Below are 21,218 nucleotides of genomic sequence, written 5' to 3' on the forward strand. Positions count from 1 at the left end.
AATGACTGAAACTTTCCTAACCTCGTGAAGGAAATAGACATACAAGTCCATGATGCACAGAGTGCCAAACAAGATGAATCCAAACAGGCCCACACCAAGACACATCATAATTAGAATGGTGAAGTTTAAAGACAAAGATAGAATCCTAAAAGCAGCAAGAGAAAGACAACTAGTAACTTATAAGGGAGTTCCAATAAGACTGTCAGCTGATTTCTCAACAGAAACTTTGCAGACCAATAGGGATTGGCACAAAATAGTCAATGTGATGAAAACCAAGAACCTACAACCAAGATTACTCTACCCAGCAAAGCTATCATTTAGAATCAAAGGACAGATAAAGAGCTTCCCAGACAAGAAAAAGCTAAAGAAGTTCACTACCACCAAGCCAGTACTACAAGGAATGTTAGAGGGACTTCTTTAAGATGGAACAAATAAAAAAGATCAAATCTGAATAATAAAATGGCAATAAGTACACATCTAACAACAATTACTTTCAATGTAAATTGATTAAATGTTCCACTCAAAAGATGTAAGAAGGCTGAATGGATAAGAAAACCCTTACATATGCCACTTACAAGAGAATCACTTCAGATTGAAAGACACACACAAATGGAAGGTAAGAGGATAGAAAAAGATATTTCATGAAAATGAAAACAAAAACAAAACAAGCTGGAGTAGCAACACTTACATCAGACAAAATAGACTTTAAAACAAAGGCTATATAATAAGAGACAAAGAAGGACCCAGTAATCCACTTTGGGGTATTTATCTGAAGAAACCCAAATGCTACTTTGAGGGAACATATGCATCCATATGTTCATTGCAGCATTGTTTACAATAGCCAAAATGTGGAGGCTACCTGGGTGTCTGTTCATGGAAGAATGGACAAAGAAGAGGTGGTACGTATATACAATGTCAGACAATTAAGTTTGCAAACTTGTTGAAACAATGTTGCTAACCTTTTTTGATATCAGAGAGATTATTCATTATGAATTTGTACCAACTGGACAAACTGTTAACCAAGTTTACTATTTGGAAGTGCTGAAGAGGCTGCTTGAAAAGTTAGACAACTTAAACTTTTTGCCAATAATTCATGGCTCTTGCATTATTACATTGCACCAGCTCACATGGCACTGTCTGTGAGGAAGTTTTTAGCCAGTAAACAAATAACTATTAAAAAAACACCCTCTCTACTCACCTGATCTGGCCCCCAATTACTTCTTTCTTTACTCAAAAATAAAGGAAATATTGAAAGGAAGACATTTTGATGACATTCAGGACATCAAGAGTAATACAATGACAGCTCTGGTGGCCAGTTCCAGAAAAAGAGTTTCAAAATTGCTTCGAAGGGTGGACTAGGTGCTGGCATTGGTGCATAGCTTCCCAAAGGGAATACTTCGAAGGTGACTACAGTGATATGCAACAATGAGATATGCAGCACTTTTCCTAGGATGAGTTTGCAAACCTAATTGTCAAAACTCACATGGAATATTGCTTGGCCATGAAAAGGAATAGGTTCCTGCCATCTGCAGTGGCATGGATGGACCTAGAGTGTATTGTTCTGAGTGGAGTATGTCACACAGAGAAAGGTAGATGCAATGTGATTTCACTTATATGTGGAACCTAAAGAATAAAATAAAGCAGAAACAAGCTCATAGACACAGAGAACATATTGATGGTTGTCAGATGGGAGGGGATTTGTAGTAAGTGAAAAAGGGGGAGGGATTAAGAAGCACAAATTGGTTGTTACACAGTAAACATGGTGATGTATGGTATAGCATAGGGAATATAGTCAATAATATTGTAATAACTATATATGATGTCAGATGGGTACTAGATTTGTTGGGTTGACAGATTGGAGGGGTTGGGAGCAGAATGAGAAGATTGGGATTAAGAAGTACAAATTGGTAGTTACAAAACAGTTGTGGGATGTAAAGTAAAGCACAGGGAATATAGTCAATAATATTTAATGACTATGTATAGTGACAGGAGAATACTAAACTAGTCAGGGGGATCATTTCTTAAATTATATAAATGTCTGACCACTATGCTGTACACCTGAAATTAATATAAAATAATATTGAATGTCAACTGTAATTGAAAATTTTTTTACTGGAGGAAAAGGTGAAGGGGAAAAAGAGGTCCAAATTTCCAGGCATAAAACAATTGAGTCACGGGGTTGTAATGTACAGCATAGAGAATATAGTCAATAATATTGTGATAGTGTGGTACAGTGTCAGGTGGTTGCTGGACTTATCACGGGGATGACTTGTTTAAGTATACAAACGTTGAATATCTATGGTGTACCCCTGAAACTAATATAATATTGTATGTTAGCTACATTTTAATAAAAATCATAAAACAAATTTTAAAAATTGCATCTTTTTTACCCTAATTTCTCCACCAATTAACCACTCCAGATTAATGTGTGGTGTGGTTATGGGCTATTAAGCAAGGATTGCCTTGGTTTCCAGAGGTCACACTTCTTTCGTTGGTGAATTAATTCATACATGTACTATGGATACAAATGTAAGTCTCTTTCCAAGCAAAGGTATTGCGTAACCTTAAAATATTTTTGCCTGCAAAATCATGTACAGTAAGTCCCCAACTTACGAACACTTGAGTTGCGAACTTTCACAGATACAAACAGACCTCTCATTACATAACATTCGTAGATGCAAACAAATTGCCAAAGTAGCTCACGTGTCTGCCGGACATTGTCACAGTTGTGCTGCTGTGTGCTTACTGTACAGTGTGATAGCATACAGTAGTACTGTGCTCAATCAGAGCCCAGAATGTCCGGAAGCAAGAGGAAAAGCTGTGGTGATGTGGAGGGGACTGCTAGGAAGCGCAAAGCAATAACCATGGAAACAAAAGTGAAAATAATTGAGAGATTGGACCGAGGTGAAAAGATGGTAGATGTTGCTCTTTCTTATAAGATGAATCATTCAACCATTGGCTTTACATTGTATATTTGTATCAAAGGTGTATAAGACTCACTTTGTCAGACTTAAAAATGAATCCAACTTACGGAAGCTCTCCCAGAACGGAACTCGTTAGTAAGTCAGGGACTTATTGTACACCCAGAACTAGGGACTCTAAGACCTCTGAGTGACTGGGGATGGCTAGTACCTACTTAGGAAATGGAAGAAGAGATAGGGTGATACAGGGGAAAGAACAGGACCTGTGGTCCAGTTCCTGCTGCTCCATGGACTGCAGGGTGACCTTGTGCAAGGCTCTAGACTATCTGAGCCTCAGTTGATTTATCTATGAAATGGGGATAGTTATGTGCCATGCAGGGTTGTAATCAGGATTAAGGAGAATGTTTATGAAGTGTCTTCCACCTATCTTTGTATTAGTTAAATTCATCAAACATAGACTTGTAGTTGGCATGGAGATGGCACTCAAAAAGTGAGTCATTAAAATGAAATTTGTAAAGTTATATTTTCTTGAAGAGCATGTGCAGGTGATTCTGGCTTTCTGACTTGGCTAACTGCCCCACCTCCCTGCCCACCTTCATGGTGGCTCCTCAACTTAAAAGGCCACTCCTCTTTTTTTAGAACCGATGATGATAATAATATGCAACACTAGTACATGTGAGGCACTTTTACATGCATTCACTCATTAAATCCCTGATACAGTTCTGTGGTGCTCATTATTATTTCTACTTTACAAATGTGGAAATTGAAGCCCAGAGAAGCTAAGTAACTTTCCTGATGTCACACAGCTAGGATGTGGTGAACCTGCATGACACGCCACACTCCATGAAAGGTGCCACACAGCATGCCTGAGGAACTGCTGGGCTTTCTGCCTGAAGTGGTCAGCAAAGGCATGGTGAGTTCATTTCTTTGATGAAAGGACTGGGAGCACTTTATCATGCAAGCTAGATGACCTCCTCCTGAGGAGCCCATGTAGATGACCAAAACCACACTGAGGCCAGAGTGAGCACTGCTCATACAGTGTTCTGCTTCTAGTGTTGCTTCTTTTGCAATGAAAACATACTTTGAGATGCTATTGCCACATGCTGAATCAGCTGGGGGACCAGCTGGGAGACGTTGACCGTGGGTTCAGGGGAAGAAAAGCAGCCCAGATAAGTGTTCAGCTGAGCAATCTAATTTTCCCTGCCGTCTTTTCCCAAAATGTATTTCTAAGTAGATGATTAACGGCAAAGTTTAAGAACGAGGATCTGTTTAAAGGGCAGTACATTTACTAAAACACCACTGTGGGAGGAGGCAAAGGTTTCTGAGGGTGGAAAAAATGAGGAGAGTGGGAGAAGGGAAGAATCCTTTGATTGATGGGAAAAGTATCTGACTGATGAAAAGATGGGAGGAAAATAAAGAGTATTTAATGTGAGTAGCATTCTACCTTAAATTCCCCGTTCTCTTACCTTCTCTTACTCCAAAAGGTGGTTTGCTTTTTTTATGGAGTATTTCCTCACATCCCAATCTCTTCCTGCAAAGTGATTTTGTAACTTCAACTTGTGCCAAAGGATATAAAACACTCTCTCAGCCTACGTTCTTGTTTTGCACATGTGCTGCAGCTGAGAGTGGCTGTATTAAATGGACCAGTGTGAAGGGCATGCTATAAATCCTAGGAACACTGGAGCCTAAGACATGGTACATTTCGATTGCTAAAAGCAAGTTAAGTGACGAGAAAGAAGTACCCAGGATGTAGGACCTCTGCTTCTTTGGTAGTGAATTCAAAACTCAGTGCCTAGATGGCATTTTAATAGTCTCAAATTAGCAAACAGGACTTTTTCCCCCTGTCTGTGATAAATAATTGACCCAGTCTCCTAGGCATGTGTTTTAAAATTCAGAAGCCATTTTTGTTCACTCAAGATGACACAAACCATCGGGGCTATGACATCTTGCACTGCTGGTGTCTTTTGACTCAGCCCCTGTACACTAGATGTCTATACAATGTACCCCTCACAGTGGGAATTCCCAGGTCCACCATGCCAGAACAAAGCCCATTCTTCTTTATCTCTGCAGTGCAGACATGTCCAGCAGAAACCTCAGGGAGGGGTGTCTGGGATCACCAGGTACAGACCACATACAGGCTCAGCCCTTGAGCATCTGTCAATTCATGGGATTTCAAGAAGGAAAACTCGCAAGAAATAAATGAGAGAGAAAGCAGAGCCAAGGAAAAGAAATCCGGAAGAGTGAAGGAAGGAGGGAGAAAGAGCACTCTGTGATTTAGCCATGCCTTGCTCTTCTATAGCATTTCTCCACTTCCCAGGGGCTTTCTTGTGTCTTGTCACAGCAACTAATGAAGTCAGAGGGGGAGGTAGATAGACCCCTATATCACTGATGACTCAGTGAAGTGAAGTGACCTCTCATTCAGCTGGGCTAGTACTTATGGATTTTGACCCCTGGGTCAGTTCCCATCCCCTACGATGCACTGCAGGACAGGGTAACTGATGACAGGAGAATGACTGAAAGTCTGGCCCTTGGCTCCTGCCCTGGGATGGAACAGATGACCTTTAGCTTCTTCACAGCCTGAGAGCCCTGCTCTACTCCTCCCCAAGCATCGTACAAGTCAGAAGTGTCCCCACACCCAATATAAGGGCCACCTTGCATAGGGCAGCAGGGTGTGGCTACCTCTGTGTACCCTTCAGTTGTCTTCAAAGAGTTATTAAAGGCCTCCAGTCGCTAAAGCTCCCTGGCTGGACCCTTCAAAGTTCTTTTCAGTTTTGCAAGATGAAATAGCAAATTGTGTTAGTCCAGATCCTCCAAAAAGCAGCAGCCTAGAGGGGATTAAATGCTCAAGGGTTTTATGAGGGGAAATGCCTGTGTCACAGGAAACAGGAAGGGGTCCAGGGAAGGTGGGGGATCTGTCTTCGTACCCCCACCATACTCAGTTGCTGAAGGGAGCAGCTGCTGGGAGGCATGGCCTCAGTGCAAACCCAGCATAGGACCTGGTGCCACAGCTGGGGCCCTGGTCACTAACACCACCCGCTGCCTTTAGCTGGACGTCTTCTGGACTCATCCTCACAGCCACCATGTGGCAGGTGACAAAGTCTCCAGTGTGGAAGATTTCCTCTTTCACTTGTTCCATCTGAAAGGCAACTAATTCCCAGATTTGGGGAAGGGCAGTGCAGAGGGCTGTCACCATGTATGTAATGGCTTGAACATCAACATGTGCTGCATGGTAGATGCCCACACAGAGCTAAGAAATGCTCACTGTGACTCTAAAACTCAGGGTCCACCTTCACACACCCCTGGAATGTCCGTTGCAATGGCATTCTCAGAAGAGGACGTACCTATCTATTCCATACCTGGCCTAAATGCACGGTGTCCAAGGCAGAAGACAAAAACTTCCCAAAGGAGAATAACGTCAAGCAAGGTCCCCTATCTCCAAAGGCAAACAGCAAAAGCTGACTTCGTTTTGCCCACCAGCTGTTGTGGTTTGGGAATCAATGACCCTGACAGAAGACTCTGATGTGCAGCCTCTGGCTCATCCAACAGCTGAGCCCTGCACCAGCCCCCTCCTGTGGGGTGCGCGTAAAGCCAGCTTTGGCCCTCACTACCTCACAATCATGTGCGTACTCTGCTCTCCCTGGAAGGAAGATGTCAATGCCACCTTCTCCAACTCCTTCCTCCATATGAATCTGTGACTCCAGCACAGCCCAGACTAGGCTGGACCAAAGGAGGCAGCAAAGGTGCAAAACTTAGGGAGGTATCACTCAGGGTGGCACTTAAAAATGAGGGCCACCTCAAACGCTGTGCTCCAAGGGCCTCTCTTGCCTCCCCCAGTCATGCATTCAGCTGTTCTACTGGGCACCCTTTGCAGATCATGAAGACACTCCCTTTGGCCCACCCCACTGGGCCGAAGCCCACCTACCACTCAAGGGTTACCTGAGACTTACCTCCTCCATGGGGCCTTCCTTGAGGACCCGCCAACTCCCATGCCCATTCCTTCAAGGTCCCATTAGCCATCTGTTTAAAAAAGATGAATGACTTCTCCCCATAGTACCTTTGCATTGTCCACATTTGTGTGGACACCCCTTATGTACCCCTGCCAGACTACAAATACTTTACAGAGAGAGCCCGTCTTTCCATCTTTGCTCTCATTTCACACCCTCTGCAGCACTGGCTATTGAGTAATTGAGGAGGCTCTGTGTGCTTTTCTCAAGTTGCCAACAAGATTCCCAAGGCCACTGAGGCCAAATCCCACTCTACTTAAGTCTTGAATTACAAGAAGAAGGATAAAGCATGTTGCAGAGTATAAGTGAAGCAAGTGGTGCCCTCACATGCTCTCTGGACCAAAGGGATCACACCTGACAACCCTGTCCCATGAGTACCTCTCTGGGAAATCATACTTCATTTTTAAGGAGACCCTGTGGCCATCAAAGGCTTTTTACTTGAAAATTCTGTGTTTCTGGAGAACTGTCATCTTGATTCACCTCTAATAATTGTTCTTCATAAATTCCATGGGTCAAGGTAGCACTAAGGTTAACTCTCCCTGGTCTTGAAGGCTGTGTAAGATCAGGCATGAGTTGACAAAGGTGTCTGAATCTAGGGAAAAAATGCCCAGTGCTTCAGAAGCACTTACTCCATGAAATTCCACAGGGGTGACTGCATACCCCCCAGCACATCAGAAAATGGAACTCTAGCAAATTCCGTTCGCTCTACTAGTTACAAGAAAGAGAGCAGAATCAGTGATTCACTGATACATAGAGAATTGGCTGCAAATCACTGTGCCTCTATGGTCACTTCCCAAAGAGTGACCACAGGGAAAGAGAGCCTGAGACATACAGGCTCCCCTCTGGATTTCCTTGTTTTTCTTTTTTTAATTGTGGTAAAATATACATAAAATTTACTGTTTTAAAATGTGCAGTTCTCTGGCATTAAGTACATTCACAGTGTTGTGCTACCATCACACTACCATCCATCTCCAGAGCTTTTTCATCTTCCCAAACTGAACGTCCCATTAAACATCACTCTCCATTCCCTCCTCCCTCAGCAGCCCTGGAAACCACCATTCTACTATCTGTATCTACGAACTTGACTGCTCTAAGTACCCATGTAAGTGGAATTATCCAATATTTGTCTTTTTGTGCCTGGCTTATTTCACTTAGTATAATGTCCTCAAGTTTCCTCCATGTTGGAACATGTGTCAGAATTTCCTTCCTATTTAAGGCTGAATAATACTCCACTGTATGGATGTTTTCCTTGGGTTTTGCATATGTCTCGAAAGCCAAGGGTCTCAAGATTTCTTTTGCTTGAGAATCACATGGTGAGCTTGTTAACGACATTGGTTCCTGGGTCCCAGCTCCAGAGATGCTCTTGCAGTGTGTCTGCCCAGGTGGTTTTTAAGGCCATGCTTTGAGAAGCACTGATGTGCAGATGGAAGGATGAGGGGGTTGATCAGGGAGCAGTCAGGGTGTCCAGGCAGGGCTGGGACCAGCAAGTGAGGCAGAGCCACTGTAGCTGAAAGGGAATCAGGTGTTTGAAGCAATTACACTCGAGATCCCCTGACCCTGCTGCCCCTCAACCAGCAGAACCAGGACACTGTGGCATGAATGCCCTGCCAATGCTGCCAGTAGATCATTCTGTATTGTGTAGAACACGGGCTCAGGCTTTGAATCCTGACTTTACTTCTTAGCAGCCACATGACCCTGGGCAAGTTACTCAACCTCTCTGGGTCTTCTTTTCTTCATTTCTAAAGTGGGGTCCATAATGTCATTACCCTACCATGCAGAGTTACTATGAGGATAAAATGAAATGATCCATATAAAATGCTTGGCGGGGGTTCTGGGCACATAGTAAGTGCTCATAAGTGGTAGCTTTCAATCTTATTAATGTTATTATCTCTTCCTGTTATCTATTGCTGCAAAGCAAATTAACCAAATTTAGTGGCTTTAAACAACAAGGGCATTTCTGTTGCTCCCAAATCTGGCATCTGGACAGGTGTCAGCAGGGCAAGCTCCTCTCTACTGCACTAGACAGCAGCTAGAGGAATGGAAGGTTGAGGCCTCAAAGCACCTGAAAGCTGGCTCACTCACCTGTCAGGTGTAGGTACTGACTGTCAGCCAGGGCCTCAGCCAGGACCATGGCTGGAACACCAACCACATGGTTCTCTCCACAGTGGACAGAAGCATGCTTACAAAGACAGAGACGGGACAGAGAGGAGAACCAGGCAGAAGTCACATTGGCTTTTGTGACGAAGCTTTCAGAAGTCATGCAGCGTCACTTCTGCAACATTCTGTTTATTTGAAGTGAGTCACTGGAGCTGGCCCATATTCAAAGGGAGGAAATTAGAGTTCACCTTTTGATGGAGAATTGCCAAAGACTTTGTGGAAATGCTCTAAACCCACCACATTGCCTGACACTCCCATGGTTCCTCTGATCTTGTTTCCTGGCTTCATGGGGGTAATGAGATCCAAATCCTTAAGTTTACCATACTTTAACACTTAATTAAGCCATCATAGCCTGCCTGATCCAGCAAACTTGAGGCCAGGTAAGCCCTGGGCAGACACTGGCCTCATCATAATAAAATGCATTGGAGGTGGGGCAATGTTTGCATGGAAATGACATCAGGAGAACAAGCATGTGGGAAGGGGAAGACAGGTAATGTCACAGCCTCAGACCTTCCCTCCAGCACTCTGCATTATGAGACCAGCAGCTCTCTGGTACAAAAATGGGTCATGAGTCAGGTCGTGAGAGTCCAGCCCAGCTCTGCTGTCTCTGGGCACTGAGTCTGCAACTTACCTTTGTAGGTGGGATCTAAAGCTCAGAGTCTAGGTAACCACCATGGGGTGACGGACACAGAATGAGATTTCCACAACAGTGGAAATCCATAAGGCTTCCTGGGGTGGACCTGAGCAGAGGCCCTCCTGGCCACCCCAGGCAGTAGGGCATGAGCTCAAACTTTTGACCAGTGGCTCTGTGGTGATCAGGACGTCTGCCCAGGAGCATAGGGAATCTCAGGATCTCAGGGGCACTCTAGAATCTCTGGCAGCAGTTTGAGCTGACTGGGGGTGACACATCGCCCACTCAGGCAGAAATTGTTTCTGCACGTAGAGCAAGAATGCAAATATGAAGTCTGGGATCACTGCTTCCCTACCTCAGAGCCTGAGACTGAACCCTTAGGAAGGGTTCTTGGGGTCTTTGGGGAAAAGGGATTCCCCACTTCATGCTGGGTTTCAGGCCTTAAGAGACCTGAGCTCAGAGGTTAGCAGGTCTTGTAAGTGGTCCTCTCCCATGAACACAGTGGTCCTCAGCCAGGACTAGTTTCTCTCCCCAAAGGACATTTGGCAACATCTCAAGATGTTTCGATGGTCACAACTAGGAAAGGGCATCTAGTAGGTAGAGGCCAGGGATGCTGCTCAACATCCTACAGTACACAGGCCAACAAAGGATTATTGGGCCCAAAATGTCAATAGTGCTGAGTTTGGGGAAGTTGATTTAAACTTCCTCCCAGGTATCCTGCAGCTCCCAAGGCTGAAAAGAAGCCAGGTCCAGCTCACAGACCTGGAAAACCCCATTTCCTTTTCCTGCCTGAAGACCCCACTCCAGAGATGAAGCAGCTTTTTAAGCCACTCAGAGGCCCTAGAATAATATGGCCTACCTAACCTATTCTCACAGGGGAAACCCCATAAGCAATTTTTCCCACCACACGTACAATCTGATTTTCCATCATGTTTCTACCTTGAAGTAGTTGCTAATTTCTTCATTAAAGAACGAAAAACAATCCTAAAGAATAATCCCTGGGGAGGCACCCATCAGCTAAGCCACCATGACACATTCATTGAGTGTTGGCTGAATTCTATGCATTTAGCCTCAGCACCTCCTAAGATTACCTCCCCAGGCTCCTTCAGCTCTCATCCATCCACAGTAAAAACACCTAGTGTGACCCAGTAGTACCATGAATTATCCAAGAATGTTTCAGTTAGAGATACTGGGGTCTATTTAGTATGATCAAAAATGAGGCTATACTTTAGAATGTTTTGTATCAAAGAATTGAAACATCCGTAGGTAAACGCTGTGCTTACCTACTCTCACAACCACATCAAAATTACAGCTAATCTAAAACAACCATTATTGAGAATTGCCTAAAATCACCCTAACCTAAAGCCTTTCAACTAAGCACATGCAGAAGAAGACATCTCCAGACTGGTAGGAGGGACAGAGACATGGAACAGGCTGGTCCCACACCCCCGTGTGACCATTAAAGATCAGGAGGGCTATTTCATCTGTGGCCTCCTCCCCATCCCCTGGTGGAGTGACAGATCCAGCCCCACCCCAGCTCAGGGCTCCAGTGTGGGGGAGAGAAGTCCTTATAATTTTTGGTTGTGAAAGCCAGCAGAGATTGTGACTGAGTGATACTGAGTGCGGCTGCACTCCTAGGTGCTCCTCTTAAAGGGACTGCACATGCACCTACCCACCAACGGAATCACTCGCTCTGAGCTCCAGTACTGGGGCAGCAGCTGGAGAGGTGGCAGAGACACATGGTGGGGAACTGAATTGTTTGGCTTGGGACGGGGGCTGGAGAGGTGGCTTTCTCCTGGAAGGGGGAGCTGGTGGAGGCCATTGTTTCTTTGCTGACCCTCCCGCTTCCCTACATGTGGACACAGGTGGCCGCCATATCTGAGTCTCTGCCATTCATTAGCCATGCCATGGCATTTCAAGACCCAGCCCCGCCCAATTTGGGGGCATGCCCAGGCTGCTTCCAGTGGCTTTTTCGTGCAGACCGCCTGCCTTGGTTCAAGCTGCAGACTTTCCTAGGGCCACTCAAAGGTTTGGGAAACCCCAATAAGCAGCATCTGGCTTGAGCGTGTCCTATACCTCTGGCTGAGCAGCCCTAAGCATGGCACTAGCGGCAGCCAGCCTTGCTTTGCGGCTTGGCCTCTCAAGGCTCTTCCAAGCATAGCACCGGCGGCAGCCATCTGCAGGTTTATTTCTGGCTCCTGCCAGGTGGCCCCAGGTGGGGAATGGGGCTGTGGCTGAACTTGACCTCCATACAGCAGATCCCCTCCAAGATGGTACTGAGGCTGGCACCCCTAGTGGCAAGCTTCAAGATGATCTGGAGCATTACCCAGCTGCCTCCAAGTATGACACACCCAAGGGGCAGATTAGGCAGACACCAGAGTCCTGCTGAGGCAGATCCTGCTCTGTAAGATAAGCCTCTGCACAAAAACTCTTCCACTGTAGTCAAGGCCAGTCCCCACAACCAATGAGCCCAAGGGCCAATCCTAATCCCATTGATGTGCAATTATCAACCAAGGCTCTACTACAAGAGGAGGGCACACACAATCCACACAAGGGACGCACCTGGAATGTGTGGCTCAGTTGACCAGAAAGACTGTGCCACAGCACACCTACTACAGAAGGCCACTCTACTAAGAGCAGAAGACATAGCAGCCCTATGTAATACATAGAAACAAACACAGGGAGGCAGCCAAAATGGGGAGACAAAGAAACATGTCCCAAATAAAAGAACAAAACAAAGCTCCAGAAAAAGAACTAAGCAAAATGGAGAGAAGCAATCTATCAGACACAGACTTCCAAACAGTGGTTATAAGAATGCTCACTGATCTCAGAGTAAACTTCAACAGAGAGATAGGAAGCATAAAAATGGAGATGAAAACCAATAAAAAGAGCCAGTCAGAAATAAATGATACAATAATGGAAATGAAGAATATATTACAGGGAATCAACAGTAGATTAGATGAAGCAGAGGATCCAACCAGTGATGTAGAAGATAAAGTAGTAGAAAACACCCAACTAGAACAGCAAAAAGAAAAGAATCCAAAAAATTGAGGAGAGTTTCAGGGGCCTCCAGGACATACCAACATTTGCATAATAGGGGTACCAGGAGAGAAGAGAGAGACCCAGGAATTCAAAACCTATTTGAAGAAATAATGACAGAAAACTTCCCTAACCTGGTGAAGGAAATAGACATACAAGCCTAGGAAATGCAGAGAATCCCAAGTAAGATAAACCCAAAGAGGCCAACACTAAGACACATCATAATTAAAATGCCAAAGGTTAAATACAAAGAGAGAATCTTAAAAGCAGCAAGAGAAAAGCAGTTAGTTATCTACAAGGGTGTTCCCATAAGACTGTCAGCTGATTTCTAAACAGAAACTTTGCAGGCCAGAAGGAATAGGCAGAAGATAGTCAAAGTGATGAAAAGTAAAAACCTACAACGAAGATTACTCTACCTAGCAAAGATATCCTTTAGAATCAAAGGAGAGATAAAGCACTTCTCAGACAGGAAAAAGCTAAATGAATTCCTCACCACCAAACCAGTATTACAAGAAATATTAAAGGGAATTCTTGAAGATGAAAAAAAACCAAAAAAGGTAAAAAATATGAAAATTAAAATGGCAACAAGTACGTATGATAGATTGGACAATTAAGTTCGAGAACTTTCCACCATGTAAGTGCTTTCCACCTTCCACTTCATAAAAATCAAGTTACTTTAAATGCAAATAAATTAAATGAGTTAATCAAAAGATAAGGTGGCTGAATGAATAAGAAAACAAGACCCTTATATATCTTGCTGAAAAGAGGCTCACTTCAGGGGTGACGGTTATCTCAGTGGATTAGAGCACAGTGTTCATAACACCAAGGTTGCCGGTTCGATCCCCAAATGGGCCACTGAGCTGTACCCTCCACAACTAGATTGAAACAAGTATTTGACTTGGAGCTGATGGGTCCTGGAAAAACACACTGTTTCCCAACTAAAAAAAAAAATTTTTTTTAAAAGAGAGACTCACTTCAGATTGAAAGATACACAGAGACTGAAAGTAAAGGGACAGAAAAAGAAATTTCATGAAAATGGAAACAAAACAAACAAAAAAGCTGGGGTAACAATACTTACACCAGGCAACTTAGACTTTAAAACAAAGACTATAATAAGAGAAAAAGAAAACCTAGTAATCCCACTTCTGGGTATTTATCAGAGAAATCCAAAATGCTACTTCAAGAGGACATGTGCATCCATATATTCATTGCAGCATTGTTTACAATGACCAAGGTGTAGAGGCAGCTTGGGTGTCCTTCATGGATAAATTAATAAAAATTAGGTGAATATATACACTGAATATACACTGAAATATTGCTTGGCTGTAGAAGGTACTGGGTTCTTGCCATCTGCGGCAGCGTGGATGGACCTGGCATGTATTGTTCTGAGTGGAGTATGTCAGACAGAGAAAGGCAGGTGCAATGTGATTTCGCTTATATGTGGGATCTACAGAACAAAATAAACAAACAAAACAGAAACAAACTCATAGATAATAGAGAACATTTTGATGGTTGCCAGATGGGAGGGGAGTTGGGGGTGGATGAAAAAGGGAAGGGATTAAGAAGTACAAATTGGTCCTTACACAGTACTAATGGGGATGTAGGGTATAGTATAAGAAAGATAGTCAATAATATTGTAATAACTATGTATAGTGTCAGATGGGTAGTAGATTTTTCTGGGTGATAGATGGGAGGGTGTTTGGAGAGCAAGGTGAAGCAGTCAAGAAATACAAATTGGTAGTTACAAAATAGCCATGGACTTGTAAAGTAAAGCATAGGAAATATAGTCAATAACATGGTAATAACTATGTATAGTGCCAGGTGGGTATTAGACTACTCAGGGAATCACTTCTTAAATTATATAAATGTCTAACCACTATGCTATACACCTGAAAGTAATATAAAATAGTATTGAATGTCAACTGTAAATGAAAATTTAAAAAGGAGAAGAAAAGGTGAAGGGGAATTAGAGGTTCAAATTTCCAGGTATAATATAAATAAGTCATGAGGATGTAATACACAGTATAGGGAATATAGTCAATAATATTGTGATAGAATGGTACAGTGTCAGTGGACTTATCATGGTGGTCACTTCTTTAGGTATATAAATGTTTAATAACTATGGTATACACTGAAACTAATATAATATTGCATGTTGACTACATTTTAATAAAAATTTTAAAAACTAAATAGTACAGTTTTAAAGATAGATGATATTTATGCATGAATATATAAAATGATGAATGCTAAAGTAATAATAAAGGTAGGTATTTGCAATATACTGTTCCTCTTCCCTTCTGAAATAATTCTTTCTGCTGGTTTTTGTTTTGTTTTCTTTTGTTTTGTTTTGTTTTGAGCATTTTCTTCTCCTGGGTTAGTTAACTTAGGATCTCATTTTCTTTTCTAGTTTTGCAATTACATCACATGGTTTTCACTGAACACATATTTATATTATCTTTTTTTTTAAAGATTTTTATTGGGGAATTGGGGGGGATGGGAACAGTGCTGGGGAATTGGGGGAAGGAGAACAGACAAGTTGCTGTCCTTTTGTTCTTCAGACTAGTTGTGGAGGACGTTGTTTCACTGGCCCAAGTTGGCACCATCATTGTGCTCTTCCCGGGGGAGGCAGATCAGTCGCCGGCTTCTGGATGGCCACTCACGCTGGCTGCTGGCTACACACGGTAGCCCATGGCAACCCACTGCAGAGGGGCTGCAGCCTATGCCATCGCTGGTGACTCAGGGCAGCCCAGCTCCAGGTTGAGCTGTTGTTCAGCATCTTAGCTGTGGAGGGCAGTGTCACTGGCCCTTACATGTGGGATCCAAACCGGGGCCCTCTGGCGTCCCAAGCCAGTTCTTAACCATTGCGCTACTCGGCCAGCCCTATATTATCTTAATATTATAAACTCTGGATATTGGCTTTCAATTTTTAGAATCAACCTATAGGCAAAGAATGAATAACATATATGGTTATAGAACAGAATATATGTTATAAACCAAGACATTGAAATGTAACAGTATGGATGGCAGGGGTTAGGAGATAGATTGAGATGGAACAGTGAAGGGAAATGTAGAGGAATCAATTTTCTCATTTTATATAACGAGAGTTCAAAGGAAGCTCTAAAATTGATAGGTCAAGATATAAATGTTCAAAAATATTATTTAAAGTTGTAGTGGTAACCTAGAGAGGAACTCAAAATAAAATGTGACCAGCAGAAAGTAAAGAGGAGTAAGAAAAGAAAGATAAACTCATCATTGTTATGGAGGGGAAAACAATAGGTACTGTTTTAAAAAAAGACATATAAATCAAGGAATGGAGATAAATTCATATCATTTAGAATTATGGCAGTAACTATCAGAAACACTAAAAAAAGAGCTTTAAAAGTTATCTCTAAGAGAATTGGCTGAGGTAGCTAGAGAAGAAGAAAAACTTTGACTTTTCATTTATAAAAATTCATTCATTTTTTTCATATGAATATCATTTAAAATATTTCTTGTACCATTACCATGAGAATGTGTTATTTTTATAATTTAAAACACACCTGCAAAACTTAAAATTTTAAATAAGACCATAAATCTCTAAATATGGGTTAATGACTTCTTGGCTGAAGTCCCCCATTGATTGGATGATCTATGAGACCTCTGCAGTCTAACATTCAGTGATTCAGTAACCTGGGCCCCTCCAAGGCTCTAAAGGGAGGGCTACATATTCACTTCAGTAACTGTCAACACCATCTCTTCTGGAAGTACATTGTCAGTGCCTCTGACCCCAACCTTATAAGCAGGAAGTCTCCAAGAGCATTTCTGCTCCCTTTCAATATATTACAACATCAGAGATAGAATATGTTTTGAAAATAATTGAGAGGACAGTGTTTTCCCTATGGCCTGCTTTGATGGAGATTATCTTTCTTATAGGATTTATACTGCATTTTTACATACAGTATCCCATTTAATGTTCACAGTATTGCAACAACCCTTTGAGATGAAAAGAGCATGTATCACTACTCCCATTTAACTGATGAGAAAACTGAGTCCCAGAAATGTAAGTTAACAGCTCAGAGCTCTAACATGTCTCTGACCCCAAAGACTGGTCTCTCCACTAAACTGGCTGCCTCCAATATCTGTAAAAACTCAATGCTCCAACCTTCTACAGACTTTTTAGAGAAAATAAGAAGAAAGAAGATGTACCAGATTTATTTTATGAGCTATTATAAGTTTGGTACAAAAACTCAGACAAGGACAATATTGGAAAAAAACATTAAAGATCAATCTCATTCATGAACATGAATGCAGCAATCCTGAACAAAATATTAGCAAAGTAAATCCAGAAATTAAAACAAAACAAAACAAAAAACATCATCACCTAATTGGGTTTATTCCAGAAATAAAGGTTAGGTCAACATTAAAACACATGGTAATGTAATGTAGATTATTATTAGTAGGAGAAAAATTTTGTTGTGATCTGAATTGATGGAGATAAGCATTTGATAAAATTCTAAAAAGTATTTTTGAGACCAAAAAAATTTTTTTTAATTTCTTTACAAACTAAAAAGAGAAAAAATGTCCTTAATATGATAAAGGGTATCTTCAAACTAACAAGAGCAAACCTTCTTCTCAATTGTGAAATACTAACACAGGCTCTTTAAAATCAGGAATAATAAAAAGTTACACACTACTCCCACTTCTACTCAGCATTCTATTTGAATCCCACCTGTACTCTAAGACAAGAAATAAGGAAAAAGATAAGGATTTTCTAAAAAAACCACAAAAACCAAACTGTCATAATTTGCAGATATTATGTTCTCAGTAGAAAAATTCCAATTATCTATAAATTATTAAAATTAATAAAAGAATTTAGTAAAACCAATGCATGAGTAAACTGTATTTCTATATACCAGCAAAAATAAAATTAGAAAATGCAATTTTTAAAAATACCATTTACAATAGCAACAACAAAATAAAGTATAAGGAATAAGTCCAACAAAAAATGTGCAAGACATTTTTGGAGAAAGTTGTAAAATTTTGCTGAAAGACATTAAATAAGATCTAAATGAACACAGTGACATAACTTGTCCATGGATACAAAGGTTGAATGTCTTAAAGATCTCATTTCTCTCCAAACTGTTCTATAGATTCAACAAAAATCACAATAAGATGTTTTATAAAACTTGACAATCTAAGGGCCAAGAATAGCTGACAGGTGAATGTGTTCTACCAGAATCAAGACATATTACAAAGCTTCAGTAATTAGGAGTATGTGTTATTAACATGAGGATGAAAAACATACCAATGAAACAAAAAGAGAACCCGGAAACTGATTCACACTTAAATCAAAACAAGATATATAAAAAATCTGGCATTTCAGATCAGAAAGGTTATCCATATAGGAAAAAAATCATACATAAAAACAAAACCCAGGTAGATCAGGAACTAAATAAAGAAAGTAAGACTTTAAAACTTTTTTTTATAAATATCAATGAATATTCTAATGATCTGTGGATAGGGAAAATTTTTCAAACAAGCAAGAAAAGCACAAACTATAAAGAAAAAATTAATAAAATTGACTAATAATAAAGACTTCTGTTCAATAAAATCACCACTTGGAAAGTGAAAAAACAAGTTTCAATCTGAGAAGATATGTGTAAAATATAAACAACAAATAATCATTATGCACAATATGTGGAGCATCCCAATGAATAAGAAAGAAAAAAGAACAGGAAATATACAGAAGATAGAAACAGGCATATCAGAAAAGGAAATATGAATGGCCACTATATAGGTACATATATATAAAGACACATTCAACATCATCGTTAATCATGGAATTGCAAATTAAGATGACAATAAAATAGCTTCTCAAAAACAAAAACTCAACAAAACCCAGCGTTGGCAGGGATGTAGAACCACAAATATTCTCATTCACTGCTGGCAAGGATACAGACGTTGGCTCAACCACATTAGAAAGCAATTTGACATTACTGTGAACTGGTCTACTCAGCTTTTATTGCAACCTCCTTCTAGTGTGTCGTCCTATATTTCAAAAGGCAGAAAACTAATATATTTCCAAGACATCCCTATAGCTAGGGTTCTGGATATAATTAAGGTTTGACCTGTCCAATGTGTTCAGTATGACTTGAACTGAGTTAAGTAGGAAGAGAGGCACTGCTTGGGGCATTCACTTTGTTGACAGAGATTGTAATGGTGGCTTCCCAGTTTTAAAAGGTGGTTTCAGAGCAGAGGCTGCTTGGTTCTGGAGCCAGCAGGTCTAACAGTGGCTTCCTGATTTAGCTGAAGTGGCTTCCTAATTGTACCTAACGCAGTGTGGCTTTGGCACCAGAACTGTATTGGCAGCTTTCCAGCTCAAAACACAGCTTCATGATGAAGGGAAAAGTGGTAGCTTTCTTGGTGGCCCCATCCTTTGGTGCGGCTTGACAGTCATTCTCAGCCTAAAGTCTGTTCCTTCAACAGTCCCAACAATTCTGTAAATAAGTGATGCCCTATAATAAAATCCCTTTTTGTTTTAATAAGCTAAGATGTATTGCATTCTTTGTAACTGTACCTTGATTGCTACACCTAGCAAAGTTGTACCTGCATATTCCATACATCTCTGCAATTACATCCCTAGATTCTTGGATATGCAGACCACAAATATGTACAAGGGTATTACAGCACTATTTGTAATAACAAAACACTGGAAACAACCCCATGTCTACCAAGCATAGAATGGATAGCTAAGTTGTGGTAAATGCAAGAGAATACTATACAGATATAAAAATGAATGACCTATAGCTTCACATTTCAACAAGGATAAATTGCAAAAATAGTGTTGAGTGAAAATAACTCACAAAATAATATATAAAGTATGATTTCATTCATACAAGTTTAAAACTAAACAATATATTATTTGGAGATTGTTATCATGGGTAAGTGATAAAATGGTAAAGAAAATACAAGAAGTGGTCAATACAGAAATCAGGATAATCACTTCCTCTTGTAGCAACAGGCTGGGGTATTATCAGAAAGGGACACCCATGAGGCTTCAGACACCCAGGAGGCTTCCAGTAACACATTGGGAATGTGTTTTTCTAACGCTAGGAACAATATGAAGTGCATGGCATCATCCATGAAGTTTTCTTGCCAAACATGTTTCATTTAAATATAATCAAGACTTGAGTTCTTTATAATTCCCAGATACAGAAAATGAAGAGGACAGAGGGACAAGCTAAGCAATACTATAAGGAAACCATCAGACGAATCCAAAATCCAGAAGTGGCCCAATCACTTCAACAAGTCAATATCCTTGGAAGATGGGGAAGGGAAGGAACAATTATTCTCCAAAAAGAGGGATGTTCTTGGTTGTATCCTGTTTTGAATAAACCTGATATATAAGATATTTTAAGATAATGAAGAAATTTAAATATAGTCTGGAGAATTATTAGTTCAATTAGGTGTGATATTGATATTGTGGTTAAGTAGGAGAATGCCATTTTTAGAGAGGTATTCCTGAAGTATTTAGAGGTGAAGCTTCTGGATTATGTAATTTAACTTTTAAATAGCTTACAAAAATTTTTACATACGTGCATATATATATAATTACAGGTGAAACAAATATTACATAATATTAAAAATTGGTAAATCTTAGCATAGACTTCATGCGTGCTATTGTACACTTTTTTCTACTTTTCTGTATTATTTGAAATGTTTTGTAATAAAAGACAAAAAAAACAAAGAGTAAGAATGCAAAAAAAATCTAAGTGCTAAATAACACCACCAACAATTGTTCAATTCTACCAATATTGACACATACATGTACACAATATTTTCAATGTGAAAATAGAATTTCTCCTAGAAAGAGGGATCTCAGTATAAATATGTGTACTAACTAAAGAAAGAAAGAAAAAATAGCAGGGTATCAACAGATATTAGCAAATTACATCAACTCCTAAACAGACCTATTTTCACATTCCCATCACAGAACCGCCTCACTCGAAAACCATTGTTTCAAGCCTTTTTAGGTTGTTCAGGCAGACAACCAGATTTTGAGCTTCCCGATGACCCTCCTTCTCCTGCCAGAAAGCATACATCAAATGAGATGGCACTTTGAAGATAGCTGTTCAAAGGTTCAGTAGTAAATTCCTCATGAGAATCTAGGATTCTGGACTTCAATTATATACAAGGGTTTAAAAGGTTGAAAAAAAATTCTTCTTCAAGGGAAAATCTTTCCCCAAAGAAGGAGTTAAGTTTCACCTTTAAAGGACCTCAACTCTCAGAATTACAATTCCATAATAATCAGTGTTTCTGGGTTTAATCAATCTTTGTTGGATAATTGGATTCCTTCAAAAATATTTTCTTTATAAAACAAGAGTAGGGGCAGGCCGAGTGGCGCGTTGGTTAAGAGCTGGCTTGGGACGCCAGAGGGCCCCGGTTCGGATCCCACATATGAGGGCCAGTGACACTGCCCTCTACAGC

This window comes from Hipposideros armiger, unplaced genomic scaffold (assembly GCF_001890085.2).
Source record: "Hipposideros armiger isolate ML-2016 unplaced genomic scaffold, ASM189008v1 scaffold_704, whole genome shotgun sequence".
NCBI lineage: Eukaryota > Metazoa > Chordata > Mammalia > Chiroptera > Hipposideridae > Hipposideros > Hipposideros armiger.